The 6,415-nt window shown below is 40.0% G+C and overlaps 1 pseudogene; it reads right to left on the reverse strand.

The window, feature by feature from the left end:
- Window positions 1-2,918: 2,918 nt before the first annotated feature.
- Window positions 2,919-5,536, reverse strand: LOC110583274 (annotated as a pseudogene).
- Between the last annotated feature and the right edge of the window lie 879 nt (window positions 5,537-6,415).

The following is a 6,415-nucleotide window of genomic DNA, read 5'->3' on the forward strand; positions in this document are numbered from 1 at the left end:
AGGCTATGGGTGTTTTCATTCAGGCTGAGGTATAATTACACATGTTTTGCTTCTATTAATTCATCAAATGTCAAAAACTGGGGTCATAGAATATGGAAAATAAGAAGAAATTGATATTCCTATTGTACCTGCTTTCAACTGATGGCAAGCTGATAAGAAAGAAGCAGAATGTACTCATAACTTTTTTATTTTCTGATTTATTTTCAAGGTCACTGTATCATAAATTATCTGCTTTATGTATTTTGGGCATTAGGAATTGGAAACCCTTTTCTATTGTACTACACTCCTATTTTCACACCCTAACAAGAGGACCATTTCGCTTCATCTTTCGGTTTTACAAAGATTAGAGTGCCCCTACTTACAGCCAGTGGGATGGGATTTTCCAAGGAATTAAAAATGTATAGTTCCAGGGGCGCCTGGGTGTCTGATTCCTGATTTTGGCTCAGGTCATGATCTCAGAATTGTGAGATAAACCCGCAACTTGGACTCTGTGCTCAGTGGGGAGTCTCCTTGAGATTCTCTCTCTTCCTCTCCCTCTGCCCTTACCCCCTGCATTCTCTTTCTCTCTCCTAAAGTAATTCAATCAATAAATCAATCAATCTTTTAAAAAAGAAAATAAAATAAATATGTGTAGTTCCAGCAACTTCTCTCCTACCTTGTGGTTGTAAAATAGAACAGAAAAGTTGAAGCATAAGATTTCTTTCTTCGTATTATACGGAAGGAAAAATTCTTCCTCTATCCTTCAAGGTCTTCCAGCTGCACTAAGATAAATTTACATGAGACAGATAAATAGGAGGAAAAAAATTATTATGTGCACATGGAGGTCCAATAATGAAAATGAGATCTAAAGAAATGACCAAGGCAGGCTGCTATTATACTTTTTAGACAAAGAGACAATAAATTTGTAAGGAATTGACAGGATAAAGAAAACAAATGTTTGGGAGCTTTAATTAGTAAGGAATTCTAAATGGAATTTGGGCAGAGGTAGTGATTAGAATAAAGTAACAAGGTTTGCTTCTGTAGCTTTCTCAGCTTTAAAAGTTCCTCTCTTTGGTGATAAGGATGTCTTTTTTACTTCTTAGTACAGGGAGAGTACATTTCAAATGGGATATTTACTTCCTGATTTCAGGAGGACAGAGGAGGGTCTGAGGGTCCTTGCACTGACTGTTATTTAAGTAATTTCTATTTTAAATAACCAATATGCCAAAGTGGCACATTTTGGGGTAGATTGCCCCCGCTCCCATAGTATACTTTCTCTTCTAAAGAGTAAGTTCAGGGGCGCCTGGGTGGCTCAGTCGTTAAGCGTCTGCCTTCGACTCAGGTCATGATCCCGGGGTTCTGGGATCGAGCCCCACATGGGGCTCCCTAATCCGCGGGAAGCCTGCTTCTCCCTCTCCCACTCCCCCTGCTTGTGTTCCCTCTCTCGCTGTGTCTCTGTCAAAGAAATAAATAAATCTTAAAAAAAAAAAAAGAATAAGTTCAGGACTGTAGTTGTCCTAGAAGGCATGGACCGATCACTTTAGGCCAAAATCACTCTAAACAACGGGCCAGTGCTTTCCCTCTTGTCCTGTTTCCCAACCTTTATTTCCATTTATACTAATGTTCCAGTGTGGGATTTTTTCCTCCCATTTGTATTATTACTATTATTATAATTATTATTTTTATTATTTTAACCTTTTATTTATCTATTTAAGACAGACAGACAGAGAGAGAGAGAGAGCGAGATCATGAGCAGGGGGGAGGGGCAGACTCCCCACTGAGCAGGGAGCCGGAGGCGGGACTCGATCCCAGCACGCTGGGATCATGACCGGAGCTGAAGGCAGCCGCTCAACTGACTGAGCCACCCAGGCACCTCCTATTTTTTTTTTAAATTTGTAATTTTATTGTTCTTCCTTTTGCTATAAGAATAAGAGTCTAGTTAACAAATAATGGTGTTCATATAGGTGAAGTAGTTACAACAGGCATTTTACTTACCGATCATTTCCCAGATCTAGCTTAGGCAGACTACTTTGCAAGGTTTATCTCAGCTTACCTGAGTTCTTGAGTTACTGAGAATCGAAATTAAAGCCCAGTTATAAATGAAATATGACTTTGCTTGTCATTATTTTCTGTTATTTCTCTTAGGAGCCTTATGCAGAGTTACTCGTTATTTATTTGAGGCTGCATTTGTCGCGTAGGTAGCAGGGGCACCAAATCTGGTAAGTAGAGGAACCTGTGGAAATACAGGGGAAATACAACAGCTTGTCCTTTTCTTCTCATAACTAAGTCCAATTTGAGAATATAAACAGTCCTTTTAGGTAATGCTCAATCTTTTGGAAGATAATTGCTCAACTCCCTTTTATTCTCTAGTTCCTCTCAGGGAGAGGTGTGATCATCTGACCTCATACTGGCAAAATAAATGACTCACCATTACCTCCAGGTGTTCTCTGAATCCTCTGACCAAGCTGCAAAATGGCTGGTTTGGTTAAGTTTTGGTGTGGCTGGCCTGGTCCCGTCCTGGGCATCCTCATGTTGTTTGCTGCTGGCTTTTGTGGTCAGAGTTGTAGTCTTTCTCAGATGGATCAGAGCTTGGAGACTAAAACCTGCTCACTTAGCTTCCTTGGGCTAAGCCTGTATGTAGCTTCACAGTTATGTTATGCCCATAGCACTTATTATTATAAGGTCATTTCACTCCGCCTGAACAGACTTTATGGTAAGCCTACTAGCTCCTGACTCAACATCAGTGCTGTACAGGGAAGCAGCTGGAGTGCAACATCATCCAGCCTGACCACGTTTCTCTGCTTTTTTCTTTAAATTAAAAAAATTGTATTTACTCAGAAACATTCAGAATGTCAACAAAACAGCTGCAACTTTTTTTTTCTTTGCAATTACAGAGTGGTATTAACAGTTAACAGAAAGATTACTACGTGTAGGCTGCATCAGAGACGACTGAAGATGAAAAACCTGCCATCCCCATCCATAACTAATCTGAACTGGGCACCAACAAGAACCTGCTTTCGATTTCCATACCGATTTACCGTCCCCACACTGTCCCAGGCAAGGTTAGTGGCCACTGAAAATACCATCAACACAGGGCTATATAAAGACACATCCGATAGTGTGTTAACCATACAAGAAAAAGACACTGTACAGCTTAAAAACAAATCTTACACAGCCTTACATTTCCATTCTTTTTCTTTAAAAACAGCTGTGTACAGGGTGGAGGAGTGTAAAATGATTTAGAGACCAGAAAAAAAAAAAAACTGCGCTTGATCCAACTTCATTATCATCATCATCTTCTTCACCTTCCTCCTCCTCATCTTTATCTTCCTCGTCTTCTTCCTCTTCCTTCTTTTTCTTGCTTTTTTCAGCCTTGACGACTCTCTCTCTCTCTCTCTCTTTTTTTTTTTCTGCATCAGGCTTTCCTTTAGCTTGGTATGCAGCCATATCCTTTTCATATCTTGCCTTCAGCCTGGCAGCCTTTGGCCACCTGCAGCCGTGTTACTACCGCACGTCCCTCCCAGTTTCTTGGCAGCACCACCAACGGAGAAGCTGGAATGTTCTCCTTTGACTTGGGGGCGATGATCAGAACAAACCGAGAAAATGGCGAAAGGAGGCCACTTGGGTGCATTGTGATCCTTGAACTCTTTTTGGTTTCCCCTTGAGGGGGGTATGTTTCCATTTCTCTTTAGCAGACATGATCTTGCACCTCTCTGAGCACTTCTTGGAAAACTCTGAGAAGCTGACTGAAGAATCTGGGTGCTTGTTCTTTTGCTCCTCTGGGCCAGTTTGGACAAAGAATGCATATGATGACATTTTGTTTCTGGGCTTCTTAGGATCTCCTTCAACCTGGTTTAATTCTTTTCCTCAGTGAGGCAGAGAGTCGCTTAGTGTCCGGCTCGCTCTCACTTGCCCCAGTGCTGTCTCTCCGGAGTTCAATGCACACAACGTTCTCTGCCTTCTTAACTGTTCTACCAAGGCCTCCCCTGAGTCTCCCCATAAAAATCAAGCACAACCTCAGAGAGGAGCAAGTGTTGAGGCAACAATAACAGCAATGTTGAACAATTATCTCAAAGAAAGATCATTATGTAAAGGGACTGTGGGAATCAGCAGCTGGGACTAAGTTTTAATTTTTTTCTTCCTCCCAGCGGGTAGGTTCTTTTGCTGAAGATAAGTAAATTATATGAAGAAATTATATTTCTTCTCCACATATGACTTGCTGGGAGAGTAAATTTGTGACTCCCAACACATTTATAATTGTTGTTTACTTCTCTAAAACTTCAAAATGGCCCCGTTTGCGTATGCATATATGAAAGCTATTTTTTTGGTCTAAGTGTCAGACTCCAAAAGGAATTAAGAACATTAGTTTTTAGCATCAAGACAAGCACAGACAATACTCACCATTAACTATTGGTTAATTCTATTACAACACTTGTAAAAAAGTGATACCAAATTAGACCTGCTACAAAAAGCAAGATTTGATAGCATCAGAGTGAACTTTATGTTAAATGACATTTAACAGGGAAAATTATCCCCTGGAGTGAACCAGCTGTTTACTCTCACCGATATCGGATTGAAAAAATAATTCAACTTGTAGGTATATGCTACCATGGGCAAGAATTGGTTCCTGGCTCTCCCAATGCTCATAGCAACAATCTACAAGGTAAATTTCCCTCCAGCTCTGAAAAATCATATTTATTGAAACAAATAAGTTTCCAATTACAAATATTTGAATGAGATACACAGATTAACTTGTTTAAAAATATAATTTCCCTTAGAAAAACAAATCCAAGAATAATTCCTCATGATGTAATGCATTAGCAGATTAATCTTGTCCTCTGATAGATGACCATAAAGTTACAGAATATAGAAACCTGTCTCAATATGGAATCTCTGTGGAGACTTGAACTACCAAGTGCCAAGTTGCTCTATAAATGCTAATTGCCAAAGATGATAATAATATGTTAACTCATTTCCCAAAGGGTCTTCTTTTTTTTTTAAAGATTTTATTTATTTGACAGAGAGAGACACAGCGAGAGGGGGAACACAAGCAGGGGGAATGGGAGAGGGAGAAGCAGGATTTCCGCCGAGTAGGGAGCCCGATGCGGGGCTCGATCCCAGGACCCCGGGATCATGACCTGAGCCGAAGGCAGACGCTTAACCACTGAGCCACCCAGGGGTGCCGCCAAAGGGTCTTCTTTTTCTCTGTTGGTTTCCACGTCCATCTACCTTAAACATTGAAAAGGAAGAAAAAAGTCAGTACTCATAAGAAGTATAATATTTTCTACAATTTGTGACATTAAGAAATCTCTCATTATACCTTTTAATTGCACAAACACATATACACATGCACACACACCATTCAGTGCAGTTAATTAGTTTCTAATTATTAACTTTGGAAACTTCTCCTCTCTTTGAATTATAACAGACACTTCAGAACTTACGCGGCTGAAAAGAAAAATGAGGAAGAGACCTGATCTTCTGTTCATTAGCTTTGTCATGATTATTCCTTCTCTTGCACAATATAGCCATTTAGAGCTGGTCTTACCTGGTCCATGGGATACTATTGCTTTGGCTGGCAACAGTAATATAAAGGAAGTCACATGAACCTTATTGATACTACTAGAGACTGATGCTTCATTTTCAACCACATTCACTTTATTTTCAGTTATTGCCTCTCTGGTTTATGTTTGCAGAATATTTTCCTTATCTCCTCCTTGTCCCTTCAGAGAATCACAGCATGGCAAAATGTCCCTATGTTAGGGAGCATTATGAGAAGGAAAAAGGCAAGGGCATTTTATGCCATCTTCCTGCTTTATATCCATTACCAGTTGGGCATCTTCTCTCCTTTTAATCTGATCTCTTTTGTGTTTTGGTTACCTGGGGTAAAAGGAGAAGCAGGTATTGTCTTTGTTTAATCATTGACATAATTCTGTCTTCTCATTTCCTTCAGGTTTCTCCCCCTGTACATATACAAACATGAAAGCAAGTTAAAAGGCTTTTTTTGGCTGTTAGGATACTGGTTTCCTTTTACCTGGATAGATGATTTTGTGCTTGTGAGTTATGAGTTCTGGAAAAATTTTCACAGATGGTTCCTGAAAACAACTACATAGCAAATGGCTCCAGGTTTCTCCTACAATAACACAGATTCATGTAAGTGTTTTGTGTCCTTTGGGTAAATACCCGGTAGTGCAATTGCTAGGCCATAGGGTAGCTCTATTTTTAACATTTTGAGGAACCTCCATGCTGTTTTCCAGAGTGGCCGCAGCAGTTTGCATTCCGACCAGCAGTGTAGGAGGGTTCCTCTTTCTATGTGTCCTCGCCAACATCTGTTGTTTCCTATTGATTTAATTTTTGTGTAAGGTAAAAAATCCAGCAGCTTTTGTGGAAAAGGCGACATTGAATTGTTTTTGCATTTTTGTCAAAATCAGGCCGG

Source organism: Neomonachus schauinslandi, chromosome 8, assembly GCF_002201575.2.
Source record: "Neomonachus schauinslandi chromosome 8, ASM220157v2, whole genome shotgun sequence".
In the NCBI taxonomy this organism is placed as follows: Eukaryota; Metazoa; Chordata; class Mammalia; order Carnivora; family Phocidae; genus Neomonachus; species Neomonachus schauinslandi.